Below are 23,702 nucleotides of genomic sequence, written 5' to 3'. Positions count from 1 at the left end.
ATAAATGGCATGGATCATTCAACGAGTGGCATTTGGCTATGGGTGATGGAAGACTTGAAACAAAATATGAGGACCACGAAGTTGAAGGGACTTGGATTGAAATACCAAATGAGTATTTGGCTGACGTTGGGGTACCTGAATTACATAAGATAGTGGAAACAACTTACCCAGATTTTGAGCTAAGAAGATCTGATGACAACTATTTAAAGGAAAGGGCTATACTCACTCCCTTAAATGAGACCACAGATACCATAAACGCGTACATGATGAGCCTCTTGCCTATGGAAGAAAGGACCTACAAAAGCTGTGATGAAGTATGCTTATCTTCTACTGAATGTGACCAACAATTCTCAAAATACCCAACTGAATATCTAAATAGCTTAAAATTGCCAGGATTGCCGCACCACGAGCTTAAACTAAAGGTAGGAATACCAGTCATGCTACTTCGAAATATAAACCCCCCACAAGGGTTGTGTAATGGTACTAGATTGGTTATAACCCACCTAGCAAAGTTTGTAATTGAAGGAAGGATCATAACGGGGTCGAAACAGGGTCACAAATTCCTAATTATCAGAATTCTGATGACATCTACGGACACCAAATTACCTTTCATATTAAAAAGAAGACAATAGCCATTAAAGCCTTGATATGCCATGACAATAAATAAGAGCCAGGGCCAATCGCTTTCATATGTTGGTGTTTACTTACCAAAGCCCGTGTTTAGTCATGGTCAACTCTATGTGGCAGCATCAAGAACAACTTCCCCCGAGGGTCTAAAGTTCTTCATTGATGATTCCTACCAAAAATACAAAAGGCATACAAGGAACATTGTCTTTAAGGAAGTATTCTCAAACTTGCCAACCATGGTAGAGCATAACCTCTAAAATCTTTTAAAACATTTGACATATGATAATCTTTGTGATTTAGTTACCATTATTTTATTTTATTTTTTTATTTTTTTTGTAGACATCCAATGACTATTATTAAAGTTAAAATTTTTCATTACTTTTCAAATAAAATAAACTTAAAATCAGGGCCTTAAAGATAATCTGGCCAAGAGTTACTCAAAGTCCTTCCAAGCTTACAATTTTGGCAAACATCATATAATAATCTCGAAAAAGTAGTACTCACAAGATTAAGGACAAAAGTCAACATTGAAGTTGTACTAATTTAGCCTTCTATCAACCTATTTCTATCATTAACTTTGTTTCGACAGCATAAACATCAGGTCTACCCAACTTATCCACATAATCTCTCTGTTTTTTTTCAATTTGGTAAATAGAATTTTAACCAAAAACTACAGATGTAACTTACATGACTCATCTTATCTCTAAACATAACTGACACACAACTTATATTAAAAACATCAATATAAATCCATCCTATCTCACGATTTACAAGAGTTGCAGCAAAAATAATTAGATTTCATTCAAAAAAGAAAAAAAAAGGGAAAACCACAAAACTTACATTTTCGACCACTTCGTCAAGAACATGCAAACTTCTTTTGAAATTAATTTTAATGGTGGGTAACTCCAGCTTTTTCAACTTAAGAAAATGACCTTCAATTTCACAATATAAAATAGCCACACCTTCTTCTTTAGAAACCCCTAACTCCTTGGTATGAAATTAGACGAAATAAGATAACAATCAACAAGTTCAACGGGATTGAGGGGAAAAACCTCATTTGCGATTTAATTAATTTTGGAGTATAGATTCAAAACACAGAGTGAAATGAAAGAGAAATTGAAAAAATTAAGCAATTAACTGAGTCAATTTTTCAATTCTTCAATTTGGATATGGAGGATAGTGTGATTGATTTCTGGGTTTGATTTGATTTGGTTAGGGTTAATAAGAGTTAATGAACTGATATGATAAAATAAAGAAAAGGGAAAGCTGGTAATAAAAAAAAATACATAGTTAGCGTGAGGAAAACAATTCCCAAAAGGAAAGTTTATAAGATTTTTTTTATTTTATTTTTTTTTTTGAGAGAAGGAAAGTTTATAAGACAGCTAAAAATAAAAGTCAAAGATATTTTTTTAGGAAAATTTGATATTTACTACTAGCCAAAGCATCATGTATCAGATTTACTACCCATTTAAAAAAATATTTTATATTACTACCACCCAAAATCACAAAATTAAAATTTCAATACCACTTAACGGAATCCGTTAAAGTTCCGTTAAGTGTATTAAAAAAAAAGACTTTATTTTTCAAAAAAAGTAACCCAGCCACCCACCCCTCCTCAACTGCCACCCCTTCTCTCCCCCCTGCCAGCGACCGGCGGCCGGCGCCGGCGCAAACCCACTCCCCTCCCTCTCCCCCACCCCTACGCAGCCAACATGTCCCCCTTTCCTTTCCCCGTTCTCGCTGCCCGACCCCCACCCCCACCCCGAATTGAATTACTTCCATTAATTCCGGCGTTTTCAACCTCGGTTCCTAGCACTAAAGCGTCGAAAATGGAATAGAAGAGTCGTTGAAGTGATTTGATAGAAGATTTTGATTGAAATTAAATCACAATTGAAGCAATTAGGGTTTTGAAAAAGGGGGAAATTTTTCAGCGGCGATGGTGGCTTACGGTTGATGGAGATGGAGTCCAAGCATTATCTTGCACCAATGGGGGCATATATCTTGTATATGCAGTAGCGACGTATATTCAGCTTCAATTGATGGTGGTGGGGCTGCTGGTGGAGCGAGAAGCTTCTTGCGGTGGTGGTGCTCGCTGCAGTGTTGCGGTGTGGGCTGAGCTTGGAGATGTTGGAGAGAGCAGGGTATCGAAGTTGCGGTGGTTCGGCGTTGTAGGTGACGGTGTGAATGGAGGGGTCGGGGCAGCAAGTACGGGAAAAGGGAGGGGGTTGGTTGCGCAGGTGGGGGAAGGCAGGGGGTGTGGTCGCGCCGGCTGGAGGGAGGGGGGGATCGTGCCGGCGCCGGCAGGGAGGAGGGGGTGGCAGTTGAGGACGAGTGGCAGTGAAGTGAAGGGGTGGCCGCAAGGTGGTTGAACGATGGCTAAACCCAACTAACGGAATCAGTAACGGTCTTAGTCTTTGGTAGTGAAATACATATTTCAGGGATTTGTGTGGTAGTAAAATAAAATATTTTTTTAAATGGGTAGTAAATCTGATTCAGGGTGCTTTCGGTGGTAGTAAATGTCAAATTTTCCATTTTTTTATTTTAAGGTTAAAAACATGGAGTAATTATTATGGACAATGGAGTCTGTTTTTTACACTACTACTACAAGCTAAGCGACACAAAAAATCGTTTGTGTCAATATATCATGCTCGATTATTAGTATTCTCTTTTCAGATGAAAGGTTTTTAAAAAAAACAAAAAAAAAAGACAAAATTGAGAGGGATATTTTGGGAAAGTGAAATTCATCGCCCAAAACCCCTTTCACATATATAGAATATTTTACCGGTTTTTATCAATTTGCAACCCCCTATTTTTGGTGTTTTGCCGATAATTAAAGAAATTTACATCAACTAAATATGTTACGACTAGATTAAAGCATGTTATAGAATGAATATATTAAATATCTGTTTTATTAATTAAATATTATTTAATAATATTAAAGCAATATACAAATTAATAATATTGAATGAATATTATTATTAATAATAATTAAAACAAATTTAAATAAGTAGTTTTTTTTGAAAAAATAAAGTAATTTAAATAAACAATAAAAAAATACAAACCAATGTATATCATAAACCATTAACAAGTTTCATGGGCTTTCAAAAATATGATATTAAAAAAATAGATAATTACAAAAAAATCATAATATATGACTATTGTTATACCTACCATTACCATCACCATCACGTAAATATAGAATGAATATATTAAAAAGAAAAAGAAAACAAAAACAAAATAAAAAAAATTATTCTTATAGATAACAACTAAAAAAAATGATAAAATTTAATATTAACAAGAAAAAACAAATCTTAAAAAATGATATGAATAGCAATTAAAAAAGAATAGATTATGAGGAATGATAAAATTTATAAAGAGAAGATATGATGGATTGTATTTCCTTATAAATATGCCTTAATTAATTCACAATACATAGAAAAACATTAATGGTTACACAAAGTGAAATTAGAATACCTTCGAGGATGTAATGGTAAACAAAGATACAACTGAGGTTGGAGATGGAGATGGAAAAAAATTAATCTTATCATCGTCATTGATCGGAGGCACAAGAAATATGTACCAGAATTACAAAGAAACAATATACTCTACACACTACATATTTAGGGCTACAAAAGGGAATAGGATATTCTGTCAGCGTCATTCACAGGAGACCCAAGATACCTAAATCAAAACTACAAAAAAAGAATAGACTACTCTGTATAGAGGTGTACAAGAGATCATTCTATTTGAACATCGCAAATTGTTTTTAATTTTTGATAATATAATAGTAATAATAATAATAATAATAATAATAATAATAATAATAATTTTTTAAGATTGAAATATTTTTATTATTATTTTTGAATTTTGACATTATTGTTATTATATGTTGATAATTTCTGGTAGCTCTGTGGACTATATAATATAATCGGTCCATAAATGAAAGTGATAGAGTTGTGACTTGTGTAGTTGCGTTGGCATGCATGAAACTAATACATTCCTACGGTTCAAATCAATTGTAACACACATGTAAATTAAAGCATTCTTTCCTCTTAACAAATTATATCTTTTGCAATCCAAATCCAAAATGAACACAAACCGCAACTCTTACCAAATATCCTATTGTCTTCAAATCCTTTTTATATTATTATTATTATTATTATTATTATTATTATTATTATTATTATTATTATTATTATTATTGTTATTATTATTATTATTATTATTAGTATTAGTATTAGTATTAGTATTTAATAAGATACAAATCTTAAATAATTTTAAAAATAAACCCGTGCGTCGCACGGGCTTCACAACTAGTTTCAATATATTTCTGACTTCATTAAAAAATATAATATTCTTGGCTGAATATTATTATTTTAAACCTGACTATTATTATTTTAAAACTGACTATCATTATTTTAAACATGACTATCATTATCTATTTCCTGACTAATAATATTTCTTTTCTTCTCAATTCCTATAATTTCTAATCATCATTATCTATTTTCTGACTAAGATAGTATATTTCCTGACTAATATATTGTAATTTCTGACTAGAAAAAAATTTCTGACTTGACAAAAAAATCTAATTCCTGTATGCTATAACATATCTGAATATTATTATCTTAAAATTGACTATCATTATCTGTTTTCTGACCAGCATTATCTAATTCATGACTAAGATATGCTAATTCCTAAGTATTATAAAATTTTAAAACATTTAATTATTGTATGTAATATTGATAATACAATTCCTGACTATTATTATCTGTTTCCTGATTAATATTATCTTAAACCTGACTGAGTTAATTTTATTCCTGACTAATATATTGTAATACCTGATCTAAAAAATCTAATTCCTGATTAAGATATGTTAATTCCTGAGTATTATAAATTTCAAAAAACATTTAATTACTTTATAACGTCATACAAAACAAAAAAATAAAATAACATCAACTAAATTTTCAAAAATCACATATTACTGAAATGTTATGTTTTTTTTAATTATAATAAAGTGCAAAACATTGAAAATAAGCTACTGATATCATCCTCTATTTTAATTCTTTTTGCCTCTCTACTTGGTTGGCTTGCCTCTTCTCTTTTTCTCTTTCTCTTGTTGGATTCTTCTTCCGCAAACATTAAACGTAATCCATTAAGAAATTCATCCCAGTCTTGCACCATGCCATTGTGAAAACCATAACCATTATGTCTCATAATGTCATATGCAACCCACCATTCATTTGAATTATGATTTCTTCTTACTGTTTCTAGAATCCAAAATTTACAATACCATAATTCATTATAATATTTACACGTACAATTAATCATTCCCTGGGCTTTGAAGGTGCACCTAGGGAAAATATGCATGCATAATATCTCTTCAATTTCTAGTACTGGATGTGCATCTTCTAAGGCATCAATTGGGTGTGCAATTTGATTAGGCATCTAAACAAAACAAAATAAACACATAAATCATAACAAAACAAAATAAAAAAACTAACAAATGTATGATCATAATACGAAAAAAATATACCTTTTGTAGTAGCAGTAGTTATATTCTTATAAAATTAATTAAAATTTCTAAGTGAAGCAATTTATAGTTTTATATGGATTTTTTTTTTTCCGATTATAGTTTCTTATACACTGTGGTTTCTTATATATAATGTTTAGAACGTGAATTGATGCAGTGTTTTGGAAGAGGAAAGGTCATGCCTTTTCAAATATGTCTTGTCATTTATAATTAACCTCTATTCTAGTAATTTCATTTCATTTTTATTCAATTAATTTTATGTTTGGTAAATGATTTTACGTTTTTTTTGAGTGTTTTGAGTGTTTATGTTTTGGAAGAGGGAAGGTCATGACTCTTCAAATTCTAATTCTTGTATGCAATTATCTAATTGACTATTTTTATCTTAAACCTGACTATATCATTTATGTCCTGAGTAATTTATTATCTATTTTCCTGACTGAGATAATTTTATTCCTGACTATTATAATCTAATTTCTGATTCAAACAACTTTTTGACTATTTTTTGACTAATATTTTGACTATTTTTTGTGACTGAAATTATATTAATAAAATTGTTTCAATCTATCCTGAAATATACAATCTAATTCCTGATATATTCAAATTAATTCTTAATCAAAATATTTTAATACCTGACATACAGAATTTAATTCCCGACAAAAAAAATCTAATAAATGACAAAAATAATCTAATTCCTGAAGATAATGAACAATGAACAACATATTATAATCAGATACAAATATTATAATTTCTGACTGATATAATTTTATTCCTGACCAATATTATCTGTTTCCTGATTAATATAATCCTAAACCAGACTGAGATGATTTATTTCCTAACTAGTATTTAGTAATTCCTGATTTAAATAATCTAATTCCCGACTAAGACATGGTAATTCTTAAGTACTATAAATTTAAAAAATATTTATTTACTGTGTATAATATTGTAATTCCTGACAAAAATAAATGATGATATGATTCATATATACTTTTGTTGCAGATTATTAAAAATATGACAAGGATGAAAACATAAGTAAATGTCTAGCAGGTTATACAGTATCAGACTACAATGAGGGATATGTGTTATACAAAGCTCATTCAAGATCTGTTGGTTTTAGTGTCAGAATATCAACAAAGAGAAGAGATACCAATGATAAATTGTATGAGTTTTATTTTAGATGTTCTAAGGAAGGACATATAAAGGGTAAAATGAAGATAGCAGGGGAACAAAATTCAGTGGAAATACCCATATTGGGTAAAACTGATGAAAAATAGAGAAAAAATAGGGAGGTAAATGAGACAAGATCTGGATGCAAAGCTCACATTCGTTTCAAGAAAAACAAAGAAGGAAATTTCGAAATTGTTACACATGAGTTGGAGCATAATCATGAATTGGTTATAGCAGTTCAACGACATCATCTAAGATCAGAAAGGCACATATCAGCTCCAATGGGTGAACTAATTAAGAGCATGGTTGAAAGTGGTATCAAACTAATGGATGCTTACAATTATATCACCAATGAAGCTGGAGGAGAAGAATGTGTAGGTCATACTAAGAGAGACCACCTTAACTATGTATCAAGGGTGAAAATGAGTATGGTTGAAGGTGGAGTCATGCAGAATGTATTAGATACTCTTCAAGAGAGAGCAGATAATGATCCTTCATTCTTTTATAGACTGAAATTTGGAGAAGAAAACAATGTGGTGAGCTATTTTTGGCGTGACTCTCAAATGCTTGAAGATTTCAAAGCCTATGGTGATGTTTTAATCTTCGATACAACATACAGAACCAACAAATATGGGTTGATATGTGCACCATTTGTTGGTATAAACTATCACTGGAGAACAACAATGTTTGGATGTGCATTCATAAGTGATGAAAAGACTGAGACATTTGTTTGGCTTCTTAAAATTTTCAAAAAGTCAATGTGTGGAATCGAACCAAAATCAATCTTCATTGATCAGGATCTTGCAATGAGTAACGTCATACCAGAGGTAAGAATTTTTGTCTTCATAATATATGGTTTCCTGATTAGAATAACTTAATAACTGATAAAAATAGATCAATACCTGACAGAAATTATCTAATTCCTGATATATATCTTAAACCTGTTTTAACTTTTCTAAGAACTATTTCATTCTTGAATAATAATATATGTTTCAGCTTCATAATTTAATGTGATATAATTCCTGATCAAAAAAATATGAATTCTGATAAAAAAAAGGCAATACCTGACTAAGATATATTAATAAGTTCAAATTATTTAATCCTGATTGACAGAATCTTATTCATGATAGCAAGATCCTTAATGCTGATATAAGTATTCTAATACCTGAACGAAATTAAGTCATTACTAATTAAAAATGTATTTGATTTAATTCTAAGTCAATTTCTGAGCAAAATGTCATAATTACTAAGTAAAATATTATTAATCCTTTTTATTTTATACAACTTCTAACTTTAACAATTATTCCTGATTGTGATAATTTATTTTATTTCTGAAATAAATAACAAGTACATGACAAATTAAATCAAATTCCTGACTAAAATAATATAATTCCTGACGAAAAATTATTAATTTAAGAAAAAAAACCAATATTTGAATAAAAACCAACAAAACCATATCATTTTAAACCATATCTGAATAAAGCTTTTGATAATAAAAACAGCAAATACATAATCATAAACATAAAAGCGTATCATATTTTCCATATATTTTAATGATATTGATTGTGATTAGAAGTTAACAGAAAAAAAGATAAAGAAAAAAACCCTAAAATCATAATCTTCTTGTTGTTCTTCTTGATATTTTAAACTTGTTTTTTCTTTTGATCTTCTTTTTGTTCTTTCTCTTCCTTCTTGTGTTGATCTTCTTCATACTGTTTTTTTTTCTGTGTTTCCTGCCATATCTCTTGTGCTCTATTTCTCTTGCTTAGTTCTTCGATTTCATTCTTTCCCACTTTTTTATAGAGCTTCATCAGTCCATTCTTCACTCTATCTCTTCAATCCAACAGATCATTTAATTTTTTTTCAAAGTTATCAATTGCATTTTCTTCTGGATCGTTTGATGAAGTAGAAGACTGAGAATGGTTTTGCATATTTGAAAAATATTGAGGATCATTTGATGAAGTAGAAGACTGAAAATTGTTTTGCATATTTGAGGAATATTAAAATAAAAGTTTATATTAGGAGAGAGAATATACCAAGAACAAAAACATAATATTGGTTTTATAGACAAATAAAAAATATAAAAAAAAATGCTTTTTAAATATATTTCTATTTCTTACTATTACATTTTTTTGGTCCTTATTCAGTACCTCAAGTACAAATCTGATTATTACATTTTTTTAGTCCTTATCCAAAACTCCAAGTGAACTCTAAGACTATTTAATTCCTGACCAAAATATACTAATACCTTTCATAATTTATCTAAAATCAGACCAAAATATGCTAATTCTTGATGATAATAAACATATTTCAAGATATCTTCTGATATGCATTTCTTCTTGTTTGTGGGTGATGACTTATCCCAAGACATCTTCTAACCTACAGTAACAAATAAAAGATGTTAGTTTATGCAACAATGTCCAACAAAACATAAATTATACACATCTTAGTCATGCAGACCTGTTCACTGTGGTGGTTGGGCACCATAATGAGGATAACCAGGGGTGGCCAAGTCCCATTTTGCTTCATCCTGTACTCAATGATACAGTCAGCCAAAAAACTAGGGTCATCTGTGCTCCCCACATGTATGTTATATATGTTCTGATTAGGTAACCTCCTAATCATCTTGAATACATCACCATCTTCTTCTATTGTCCTATACTTCCCCTTATAAATATATATAGAAATACAGGGTACAAAAGGTCAATTGATCCTTCTACTAGATCATGCATATCACGAAGTTGATCTTCAAATGCAATTGATGTATCTTGCAAGTTATTTTTTCCAATCTCATATTCAATGTCAATTACAACACTCAAATACTTAAATTTGAGAATCACCTTATTCTCCTCCATTTCTGCCACAACAATTCCAACAATAAATAAATAACAAAAGATAAAAAATTTAAAATTATTTTTGTAGAAAAAGAGGTTACCTGAAACGAAATGAGTGATTTATAAAACTCTAAAAAAAGTTTATTCATTGTTGCTTCTACAGTTACAATTGAGCTCAGATATGTGGAATTTATGAAGAAATTGAAGTTGGGATGCCAAATTGAATTATAAAGTTAATGATTTATAAAAGGAAAAAGTAACTGTTTTTTAGCCGCATACTGGGGCCCAAATGGCAAAATTACAGTGGAAGATTAATTTGACTGATAATCTGACTAATGTCTTGATTTTAAATATATTGATTCTAAGCTCCAATAAAAAGTCTAAAACTATTTAATTCCTGACCTAAACATTTTTATACCTGACTTAAATTATCTAATGTTTAACTAAAATATGCTAATTTCTAACTCTAATATTGTTATGCGTGAGATAAATATACAAATATCCTACATAATTTATCTCATCCTGACTAAAGTATTTTAATTCCTGACTAAATGTTTTTAATTCCTGATTATAATAATCATATTTCTGACTAAAGTAATTTAATTTTTGTTGCAGGTTTATCCAAATTCAAGACATAGGCTATGTCTATGGCATTTGCAAAAGAATTTTGTGTCACACTTTGGAACTCTAAAAACCAATCCTGAATTCAAAAATATGTTTCACAAATGCTTAAGCGGATGTGATTCAGAATCTGACTTTGAAGATTGCTTACACAAGATGGTTCAAAAACATGGTTTAGAGAAAAAAGAATGGTTTGACAGGTTATACGGTCTACGAGATAAATTGTCCACAACATTGAGCAAGGATATTTTCTCAGCTGGAATTCTTTCATCTCAAAGGGTAGAAGTAACAAACAGAGTAATTTCATTTAAGGCCAACAAAACCTCTAAGCTTTTGGAGTTCTTTCACATATTTGAAGCTAATGTGAAAAGATGGAGAAGCACTGAAAAGAGTGACAACTTCAGATGTAATACTGAGAGACCAAGAACAACAACAAAGATATTAAAACATGCAGCTGAAGTTTATACTCTAAACTTATACAAGGATTTTAGGTTGGAAGTTGAAACAAGCTTGGAGCATATGCAAGAGAAAAAGCCATTTCAATGCAATATGTCAAATTCTTTGATGTTTCTCTTGATGAAGATTATATGCACACCTATCAAGTCATATATTACACTCAAAACAATGAGTTTATGTGTTCTTGTATGTGCTTCATAAAGACGGGATTGCTGTGCATTCACATCCTTAAGATAATGCAAATGTACAGCATACATGCTATACCAGAGAGATACATTCTGAAACGTTGGACCAAGCTTGCTAAATCAAGCATATGGGATGAGAATGAATCAGGTACGTACATACTTTGTTATTTTAAAATTTATTACTTGTTTATTTAGTATAAAATAAAAATATCTTTAAACCTGAGCTAAATGTTTTAATTACTGTCATAAATAATTTCCTGATATAGAAATGTAACAGCTGACTTAAAGAGTATAAAACCTGGCCTAGATAATCTTATTCCTGACCACTATAATTTAATGCTTGACCTAAATAAAGTAATACCTGATCTGAAAAATATAATACATGAAAAAGATAATATTATTCCTCATATATTCAATCTAATTTCTGATTGAAACAATTTTATTCCTGAAATATACAATCTTATTCCTGATATATTCAAATTAATTCCTTATTCAAATTTTTTAATACCTGACATAAAAAGTTTAATTCCTGACAAAACAAATCTTAAAAATGACAAAGATAATCTTATTCCTGATCCATTAAAACTAATTTCTGATTGAAACAATTTTATTCCTAAAATATACAATCTAATTCCTGATATATTCAAATTAATTCCTAATTAAAATATTTTAATACATGACATATAGAATTAAATTCCTGACAAAACAAATCTAATAAATGACAAAAATAATCTTAATATTAAAAAACTTATACATTGGTACCATTACCTGATTCATTAGGAAGCCTTTCAGTACCATCAGCATTAAAAATTCTAATGAAAATAGAATAATGATCATGGTAAACATCAAGTCTGTCTCCAGGAACTATTTTGTTAGTAGCTACAAAGTTTTCCCATTCACGATCAATCAATATACCACCACACCCTGTATCTTCTGGTACGCTTATGACTCTTACTTCCCAAAATTTATCTTCTTTGCATTATTCCCAACAAATTAAAGACTCTAACATAATTCCTAAATTTTAGAAGAAAAAACTTCCATTTTGCTGGAAGTGACTGAAATAAAAAAAATGATATCTTTAAATCTTTACTAAAACACAAAACAAATTTATAAATTTAAAACTTAATGTAATATATATTTACCATACTAAGGCGATCAATTGGTTTGAAAACAATAGTACACTTTTCCTTATCTGCGTAGAAATCAGCCATTATCTTCAATATTGATTAGATGAAGACAAATATAAGTTATTGTTACAAGACTGCACCTTTTATAGAAACAATAGAGGTTATTAATATAACTCTTTTAATAGAAAAATCTTGATTTAGAACAGCCTTTAAATAGAGAAGAGTTATGTATGAACAACAATAGTTAATCTGTAATTTAACAGAAAAAATTATAACCTTAGTCAAATTTTAATGACTTTTTAATGATGCCATAAATTACTTTTTCTAGATTAGAATGACTTTTCAATGATGTAATAAATTACTTTTCAGATTTATAGAACTTTTTCATGACTTTATTCAGTTTTGTATGACCTTTTTCAGAAATGCAATAAATTATTTTTTCAGATTTGTATCAATTTTCAACAAATTAATTTTTCTTTTTGAAAAATTTGATATTTCTTCTAACAAATAAAATTTATCAGGAATAATATCAAAGTACACAAGAATAAAATCAATTTTATCAGAAAACTTATGGCTGAAACAGAAAAAAATATCATGGCATAGCTTATTGCTGAATTTTCTTATATTTTTCATGACATAAATAATTTTATTTCTGATATTATAATATTATTTTAGCAGAAAATTATAACATTATTCATGAGCTGCATTTTTTTCTGAGTAAAATTGTCTTATTACTAACAAAAATGTAGCAATCGATTTATTTATTTTTAGTTAGGAAATTCAACTACAGATCATTCATTAATAAACACTCCTTGGAGGCAATCAATAACAAAGAAATTTTACTACCTTATGACAATATGTCAAGGGAATGAAGAAGCATCAAAGATATGTGATGATGCTTTGGAACAAATGTACAAATCTGTAAGGAAAGTGTTCCAAACAAATGAAGAAAAAATTCGTGAACTTGATGAAAAAGAAGAGAGAAGAAATACAGTATAAGATCCAAAATGACCAAAAACAAAAGGAAGGCCAAAGAAGAACAAAAGAATTAGAGGACATTTTGAAAGAAGAAGAACAACAACAAGAGATCCAAATGAGTTTGGAACAATAACTCCAAATCCACAACCCATTTAATTCATCCCTATTGCTGCCTTCTTCTATCATGAGGCCAATCTTCAAATATTTTTTTTTGTTCAAAATAATTATAAAAAATACTATATTTTGGTATTTTAATTTTGTTAAATTGAGGTTTGATATATTTTTATTACTTCTGAAAAAAATTATTTTGTTTTCTGATTAGGTCAATGTTATTCCTAACTAACCTAATTTTATTCCTGACTTAAAAAATCTTATTGCTGACTAACTCAAGTTTATTCCTGACTAACACAATTTAATTCCTGACTACCGAAAGTTAATTCCTGAATTACAGAATCTTATTCCTGACTAACCTAATTTTATTTTTGACTAACACAATTTCATTCCTGACTTAAAAAATCTTATTCCTGACTAACTCTAGTTTAATCCTGACTAACACAATTTAATTCCTGATTATCGTAAAATAATTTCTGACTAACAAAATCTTATTCCTGACTAGATCAATTTTATTTCTGACTAACAAAACTTTATTCTTCACTTACAGAATTTAATTCCTAACATAAATAATGTGATTCCTGACAAAAGTAATTTAATTTATGACAAAAATATTCTTCATTTTAAATTTGATATTTTAATTTTTTTAAATTAACATTTGAAATTTATTTCTGACACAAGTATTTTAATATCTGACTAATACAATTTATTACCTGATATAATTCCCTTTATTCCTAATTAAAATAAATCATTTTTTTATTCCTGATGAAGGTAATTTAATTTCTAACATAAACAACATTATATCAAATTGGTATTATTAAAGAAAACAAATTTAATAGAAAATATATACATAAATAAACAAAATTTATATGTATCTATACAAAAGAAAACTAATATTTGACTACAAAAAAAAAAATTTATAAATGTTTGGTTAGTTGTTTAAAAAAAAAAGTCTAATTTTTGTCTTCATTTTGCTGGAGCTGTTGTTCAATTTCTTTTTGCTGGCGCTGTTTTTCTATTTGTTTTTGCTTCAACTTCCACTGCCTCTCTTTTTCCCTTCGAATGTCTTCCTTTGCTTTCTCATATTTGGCCTCAAGCTTCTTTCTTGCAGGTTGAGCTTTCCAAATTTTGTGCTTGTTAATTGAAAATTCAATGCAATCATTCCACAATTTCTTCCGCAAAAAATTCTCTCCTCTAGTAGCCAACTCATAAGCAAGTTTGCATCTATATACCTTCTGATTTTGCTTCTACAAGGAAGCTTCTCTCTCTAGCCGAGAGCATCTCTCACTAAGTTGAGTTTTTCTTATTTTAAATTTGCAAATCGTCGCCTTGAGGATCTTTGTTCTCTAACAGATTTATCTACCAAATTTTTCAAATTCCACCTTGAATCTATATCTAGCCAAACAAATTTGTGATACTTCTATACTCCATTTATTCAAAGATTGGTTTCCCATTCAACCTTTCTTCTCTGATTATTTTTTACTTGCTTTAGTTGCTTTGTGACACTTGGATCTCATGCACTAGCCATTTATTTTGGTTGATGATTTCCTCTTGCCTTTAAATTGGAGCATTGAATGCTCAACTTCCAATAGGGTGTGGCTTTTCAGCTCCCTTTTGTACTCTTTCTGTCCTTCAAGTCCTTTTCCCTTCTATTCCTTTTCTTTGTCTCTTTTAATTACTTTTCTAGTTTTTCTTCCTTTTCTTTCTTTCAATGGATAACAATCACCCTCAAGGGCCCCATAACAATGGGGATTCAAATGAAGATCAGCAGATGGGTGTGTTGGCAGCTCCTCCTGTCAATTTCACCTTTCTGGGGCCGATTAACGTTGTGCTATAAGGATCTTTTTGGGACCCTACCCTCCAACCGTGTATTTTATTCAACATATTGTTAATTGCAGGTGGATACGAAGAGGCTATATTCGTGTGCATCAATCTGGGAATTACTTTCTCTTTGAGTGTCTCGATGCTTATGATTTGGATGGAATCATTCGCCAACACTCTGCTGTCTTTGAGGGTCGTCTTATTAATTTAAGGCGTTATCACCGCTCATACATACCTCAAGAAATTAGCTTCTCAAATTCTCGTCTCTGGGTTAGGGTGCAGGGGTTACCTCTGTTGTACCTAACTAGAGATTGGGCTAATCAAATTTTATCTCATGTGGGTTTTATTGAAGAATATGAACAGGTTGGCGCTGGATTACCCATGCATGCAGATATCAGAGTTCGGATGTTGATTGATACATCGCAACCACTCATCCCTTGCTGCTATGTACCAGTAGAAGGAGATCGTGTTGTGTGGGTATTTTTCAGGTATGAAGGAATTTTTAAATTCTGTAAATCTTGTGGCTTTGTTGGTCACAGTGAGAAACGGTGCAAGGTGAAGAAGGAAGCATCCACTCGTCGTCTACGATGTAGACTTGCAGCACTTGAAAGACGAGGCATGAGGGTGTTATATGGTCCGGGTCGACAGGCCTACTACACCAATTATGTGAAAGGGCTTCCAAATATCTTTCACTATAGAAATCCAGAAGTTAATCTCATTCGACCAAGTGAACCTGAAGATCTGCCATTTATGGATAGAAATGGTGGTGGTGATATGGATATTTCAGGATCAAGCTCGGATAGTGGTGGTACGGAAAGGTATTATTCTGCCTCTGATGATAGCCCTGATTCTGATATTGTAGAGAGTTCATATGCAGGGGATAGAAACAACTCGGTTTGGCAAACAGGTATAAGGTTTGGGCTGCAAAATGACCCATATGCTAGCTACTATCCATCGCAGCAGGCTCAACAACCCATCACTCAGCCGAATCAGCCCCGCAGCAACTACACAGGCCTGCGAATCAATTCTAGCCCACGAGAACACCGTAGCCCAGTTCACAATCTCAGCTTGCAATTGGGTCAAGCTAATAACACTTCCAGGGAGCAGGGGATTCAAGACAGGGGAAAAGCCCCAATTGAACCACCGTCACCACCACTTCGCAGCTGCTCGCCACTCTCTGATCCAGATCCAGCCCCACCCTCGACTTTCGAGGTGGGTGAATCATCAGCAGCACCAAGTATCTTGCAGCGGTAGCGCGTGCTAGCTACTTCGTTCCCATCTCTCACTATTATTGCTCCTCCTCCCATGGTTTTACCCATGCCCTGTCCTTGACTCAATGAGCCGAGGCCGGAGCCCATTGTTTCTCCTGATTTTAGTCATGAAACTAACCGTGATTATCGTATTACTACTGCTTCATATAACATTGTTGAAGCAGGTAGACAGTTTGCTCGTAATCTCCGGCGTTCTAGGGACAATCTAGCTCGTGTTTTTCCAAAAGGGCAGCCCACTAGGTCTCGATTTGTGGGTACATCTCCAACTATTTACGGCACTAATCTGCCTAATGTGCCGCTGACTGAATATGATCCTCCCAACACCCCTGTTACTCCAATTTCTCCAATTGGAACAATTAACATTGATGCCCTACTCAATTTAAGCCACTCGAGCTGGTTTGGAAAACAAAGAAAATTGGATGACTTCTCACTTGTCAAATTCGAAAATGGTTCAACAGTAAGGAGAAGCTTCAATGATTTGAATTGGGTGGCGAATAGGAAATTGAAGACACTCAATTGATGGTCAGAGAAGGGTGCTTTCAATATTTGGCAACGTGATAAGCTTGGGACCTTAAAATTCAGATCTAAAGCTATGTCGGATGTCCGACATGGCTCGTACTTGGGGCGTCAAACCATTTGCTTTTGAGTTCTAGGGAAAGAATAAAAGGAACTCTGCTGCCTCTTCTTCATCATCTTCTGGTCCAAGCAAGAGGCAAAGAAGCATAGAGGTCACTTTTAAATTGAGGCAGGAGCATGAAGATGATATGGATGCGGACTTTCAGAAAGCTGTGCAACAATCTTTTGAAGATAAATTTGGTGAGGAGGCTGCATCGTTCCAGCCCCCGAGACCCATATGAAGATCATTTGCTGGAATTCTAGGGGTTTAAACGACCCACACGCCCCTAAAATTCCTTATCTTGTGTGGTTAACTATGACTAAAAAACCTTCTCTTTTATTCTTGTATGAAACTAAAACGTCTTTTACTGATGTTAACCCTCTTTTGGTTTGTCTTTCCCCTAATTTTTCTTGTGGTATCGATGTAGTGGGTACTAGGGGCGGCTTGGCTTTGTTATCTTGGTGTAATGCTACAATTACTCTAATCTTTTGCTCACAAAATATTATGCTATGTAATATTGTTGAAATTAGTGGAATATCAAAATATGTAGTATATGTGTATGGTGCTCCGACTATTGAGGACCAGATTTCTGTTTGGAATGAGCTAATCGATATTATTCGTAGTTATGCTAAGTGTCTTTTACTTGGTGATTTTAATCAACTTGAATATCTAGTCGATAAGATTGGTGGAAGCCTGACTATTAGAGGGGTAGATGATTTCATTGATTGGATTTAAATAACGATATTGTTGAAATTCCTTTCTCGGGTCCAAGATACACTTGGACAAATAAACGGCTTGGAAATTGTTTGATTTTGGAAAGACTTGAACGTGGCTATGTAACTTCTGGTTGGTTTGATGAATTCGGAATTGGAAGAATAATTCATGAACCCATTACAAACTCGGATCATGCGGCGATAACTTTTGATATGAACCCTCTACAATTAGTAGTAAATCAACCGTACCAGATCGAGGTTTGGTGCTTACGCTTCCCGAAAATTGTGCAATTCATTGATTTAGAATGGGGTAAATCTATCCCGGGTTTATCTCCCTTTGTTCTTGCTAGAAAATTACGTGCTGTACGACATCATCTTCAAAAATGGTGTCTTGATCATAGAAGATTATTAGGGATAAACTGGAATGGGGTGAACAAGGAACTTCTTGGTACTAGTGAGCACATCTCAAACTTAAATGGTGGAAACCATTTTATTCAACATCTTAATACTATAATCCCGGAATTCCAATTACAATACGGCTATTGGCAACAACGCATCAAAGAAAAGTGGTTGAAAGAAGGGGATGCTCCTACTAAACGTCTATTCAACAAGGTTAAACAAAAAAAGAAAAGAAAAGAAATTTTAACCTTATGTAATGACAATGGAGAATGGGTGGAAGGACAACAGAACATCTCAGAATTATTTTACAATAATTTCAAGAATGCTTACCGCCCGGAACAAGATCCGAATCATGAGGAGAACATAGACCTCCTGTTAAGGGAAATTCATTTCCCTAATATTCCACAAAGTATTTCGGAGGATCTAGATGCACCTTTCACTCCAAATGAAATCAAAGAAGCAATGTTTGATATTCATTCTTCAAAGTCTCCGGGACCGGATGGATTTATCGCAGAGTTCTTTAAAATACACTGGGAGGCCGTAGGTGACACGGTTATTAAAAGTGTAAAACACTTTTTTGATACAGGATTCCTTTTGACAGAACTAAATGCTTCACTGTTGGTTCTCTTACCGAAGGTAGATTCTCCATAAATGGTTACACAATTTAGGCCGATTAGCCTTTGTAATACGATTTACAAATGTATTGCAAAGTGTTTGGTGAAACGCATGAAAAGGGCTCTGCCTTTTCTGATCACAGATTACCAGCACGCGTTTATCCCGGGACGATATATGGAGGATAATGTGTACATTTCGCAGGAACTTATTCAGTTCATTAATATGAAAAGGCATTCAACTCACCTTGTGGCTGTTAAGGTTGATATGTCGAAAGCCTATGATCGTGTTGATTGGATTTTTTTATTTAAAATCCTTAAAGCCTATGGTTTCTCCGCGCGTTGGATTCAGTGGATTTCTCAGTGTGTCTCAACCGTCACCTTCAAGGCCATTGTAAACGGGAAAACAACAGAAACCTTTAAACCGCTATGCGGCCTACGTCAAGGTGATCCTCTTTCTCCGTATTTATTCCTCTTCTGTATGGATGTTTTATCACGAATGCTACTCTTAGCCGAAGAGATTAAACTTTTTAGTGGTATTAAAATTGCTCGAAGAGCCCCAAAATTTTCACATCTTTTCTTCGCGGATGATGCCATGTTTTTCTTCAAAGTTGATCACTCATCTTGTGCTCACATTCGTGATATTCTAATAAGATTCGGAGCGGTTTCGGGCCAAAGAATTAACTTCCAGAAATCCTACATTAAATTTAGTCCGTCGGTTCCCCAAAACCTTGTTTCAGATTATAAAGAAATTTTTAGAATGCCTACACCTAGGAAACCCGATTGATATTATGGGGAAAAAATAAGATCATTTCAATTTCTTGGTAGAGAAGGTTAAAACAAAACTCCAGACATGGTCTACTTGTAGGTTATCACAATCTGCAAAATTGGTTCTGATCAACTCGGTCTTAATGGGTATTACTTCACATGTTATGAAATCTTTAAAATTACCTATAGCAATCGCAAACAAGCTAGATTCGATCATAACTAGGTTTTGGTGGGCAACGAGTGGGGAAAAGGGTATTCATTGGACGAAGCAACAAATTATCCAGTTACCAAAAGGAATGGGAGGATTAGGAATTAGAGCAACTAGTTTGGTAAATGATACACTCTTATTCAAGAATGTTCTCAGAATGCACAAAAATCCTCAACTTATAGCAGCTAAGATCTTCGATCACAGGTCAAATGTGTCCTTTGTCATGGTATTCCTAGAAATCAAGTGCTTCCCCCCCATCTCTTATGCTCGTAGGGGTTTCCAGCAGGTTGCTTCCCATTTCATACCGGGATTTGCTTGGAAGATTGGGAATGGTGGTAATATCCCGGCTTGTAGCGGTAACTGGGTAAATGGAACGACACCGGTGGTTAAATCTAATCAAACTCTCCGTGAAAGTATGAGATGGAAAGTGAAAGATTTTATTAACCAAACTTCCTCTTCTTGGAACGCATCTCTTGTAAGAGAGAAATTCGAATGGAATAGTGCACAACAAATTCTTGGTATGAAGCTTCCGAAAGATAGGTCGGAAGATCTCATGTATTGGCCACATCACACAACAGGGAAGTTTACAGTGAAAACCGGATACGCCTTCTTATCACAGAAGACTAACTCTCAGGAACGGGACAATATTAGTATAGAAAATGGGGATTTCTTCAAAATCATCTGGAGATTGCGCATTCCTCCCAAATGGAGTATGTTCATGTGGAAACTTTTCTATGACGCTATCCCCACGACAGAAAAACTTGCACAACGAGGTATGCAAGTGAAAACACTATGTAATTTTTGCGGTCAAGATGTTGGGAACACACAACATATTTTTAGATCCTGTACTTTGGCTAAATTTGCGTGTAATAATTTTCCCGTAACAGATGGCTATACAACTAGTGAATCCATTTCAGGTACTCTTCAGAATTGGATTCAAACATATATCCTAGTTCTTTATAGTCGGGATGGTATCCATAGTTCCGCAATAATAACATTTATTGCAACTTTATGGGGAATTTGGGTAACTAGGAACCAACGTCTTTTTAGTGGTGATAGTGGTGGTTATACCACTTTGAAAAGAAACATTGAACAGGCTTTGCAATCACTTCAAGATTTCAACAAATCAAATCTGCCAAGTTTGGGTATTCTGCAAGTTCCAGAAAAGGAAATTCCTGAGCCTTTGGGATTTTGCCAGGTACATATTGGACGGGAAGGATATTTTTTTGTGCAGATAGGGGTCAACCGGATTGTACTCTACAGATTGATGGCTCGTTTGAGAAAAATAGTGGAGCAAGTGGATTTGGTTGGGCTATGAAACTTTATGACGCGGAATTCTTGGATGCGGGAGCAAGCTTCAGATTATCAACCTTAGCATTGCATTCGGAGGCACAAGCTTGTCTTGAAGCTCTAAAATGGTGTACTTCCATGGGATTCTCCAAAGTACTTCTATATTCGGACTCAATGAATTTGATCAACCTTCTACGCAAGAAAGAAATTGACGATATTAGTGTCTTCTGGACGATACGGGATATTCAAAAAATAGGTTTGAGTTTTCAGTGTTGCAATATCCTTAAAGTTAACAGAGACATGGTACAACGAGCACACTTACTGGCTAACAATAGTAGAACTAGCTTAATTAGTTTTAATTTCAATTTGTAATTTGTTAAGTTATGCTGATGTCAAAAAAAAAAATTATATAAAAATACAAAATAAGAATACTAAAAAATAATAAGTATAAATCCAAAAACAAAAGAAAAAAAATACTTACATATTTCAAGTCAATAAGACCTCCATCTACTCCATTATATTTTTTCATACACATTAATGCAAAAAGACCACAATCCTCATTTTCAGTGGTTGTTTTGCCATGTAAACTCAGGTTCATGCCATTTCAACTTTTCCAAATTAGTGTCACCTTGTTGATGTTCATGCTTTTTCAAAAATATCAACAGCTCTAATCTGTAATTATAAATATATAAATTATAAATTTATAAGCATCTAAAATTATAATTTCCAATGAACATACTCACAAATTTAATTTAAAATATCTTACCAACACTCTGTCTATTCCATTTAATTTATTTCGATCAATATAAGTCCTGTTATTTATCCAATCTATTCTTAGACCAATACCATCAATGAAATCGAAAACCAGCAGAGTAAAATGATTATCGTACACAATGGGAAAGATTAACTGCAAAATAAATAAAACACAATAAGTAACACATTTATTAACTGACTAAACGAAGCAAATATCAATCTAAAAGATCATAATATCTGAGTAAAACATTTTTATTCCTGACTAACATAATTTTATTACTGACTAACACAATTTTATTCCTGACCAAAACAATTTTATCCCTGGCTAAAACAATATTATTCATGACTAGAACAATTTAATTCCTTACTATACAATTTTATTCCTGACTAACACAATTTAATTCCTAACATAAATAAAGTAATTCCTGATTAAAGTAATTTAATTCTTGATAAAAGCAATTAAATAATTTAATACATGGCTAATACATCACCATAAACCTAACCAAAAATAATATAAAACCTGACAATAACAAGATAAAATCTGACTAATAAAAGCTTATATCATACTATGTTTAGCTTATTCCTGAATATACAATATATAAAGAGAAAATAAAGTTAAAAATTTACCAATTCGGGTTCGGCTATGTTGATCGATGGAAAACGCCTAACCCACTTGCAAATGCTGTCATAAATTTCCTCACCTTTATGTTGTTTCAATTGCAAATCAAGCTCCATTTTTTTCAAATTAGCTTTAAACTTAGCATACTCTTCTGGGTTATTTTTCAAAGTTTCCAAAACTAATTCCTCTTTCTTTATTTTTTTCAACTTCTTTTCTATAAATAGCTCTCTTTTCTAAGTATCTACATGTAAGATTCTGCAAAACAAAAAAATATATTAAATATATTATGTTATAAATAAAATTTATTTCTTAATGAAGTAAAGAAAAAAAAAACTTACAGCAACTTCAGTTTGAAAAACAAATCTTTTATATTGAAAAACTCCTCTGTCAGTTATTTTGCTCTCTTCAATGTTGAGCATAGTAGCCCAAGCATCATGAATAGCATAATTAAACCCACACAGACGGATGTAGGGAACAGAACTCCTCCTTAACCAAAATAAGATCACTCTATTCAAGATCTTCAGTGGGAAACTAACAGATAACAGTACCTACATCTTGCACATAAAGACTGTTGTTACGCCTCTTAACTCCCTCATCTTCACTAGTAGGATCTAACTCAAGCTACTTAAAATATTGCATAAAAAACAAGTAATCACACATGTATATTTCATGTTCAGACAAGCTTCTGTGATACAAAGGCTTGTTTTCTTGCAAATTCCTACACACAAGAATGTCTTTATTTTGAATTAAAATCTTGTGAATAGGTGGTAGAACCCAATCTGAATCACCAGCTGCTACCAAATCAGCTTGCAATCTCTCCTCCTGCCTTTGTCTTAATTCATGAAATCTCTTCTCCCTTTTTCCAGAATATTTATCAGCAGGAATAAGAATAGATTCACCAGGAACATCTGTAGCACTAGGAGTACTATCAAAATCAATTAACTCGATGTGTGTTTTGGGAGGCTGTTTTCCTGATACCATAAACTCATCATCAATACTA

This window comes from Chenopodium album, chromosome 21 (assembly GCF_948465745.1).
Source record: "Chenopodium album chromosome 21, dcCheAlbu1.1, whole genome shotgun sequence".
In the NCBI taxonomy this organism is placed as follows: domain Eukaryota; kingdom Viridiplantae; phylum Streptophyta; class Magnoliopsida; order Caryophyllales; family Amaranthaceae; genus Chenopodium; species Chenopodium album.
This window is presented reverse-complemented; position numbering follows the sequence as displayed.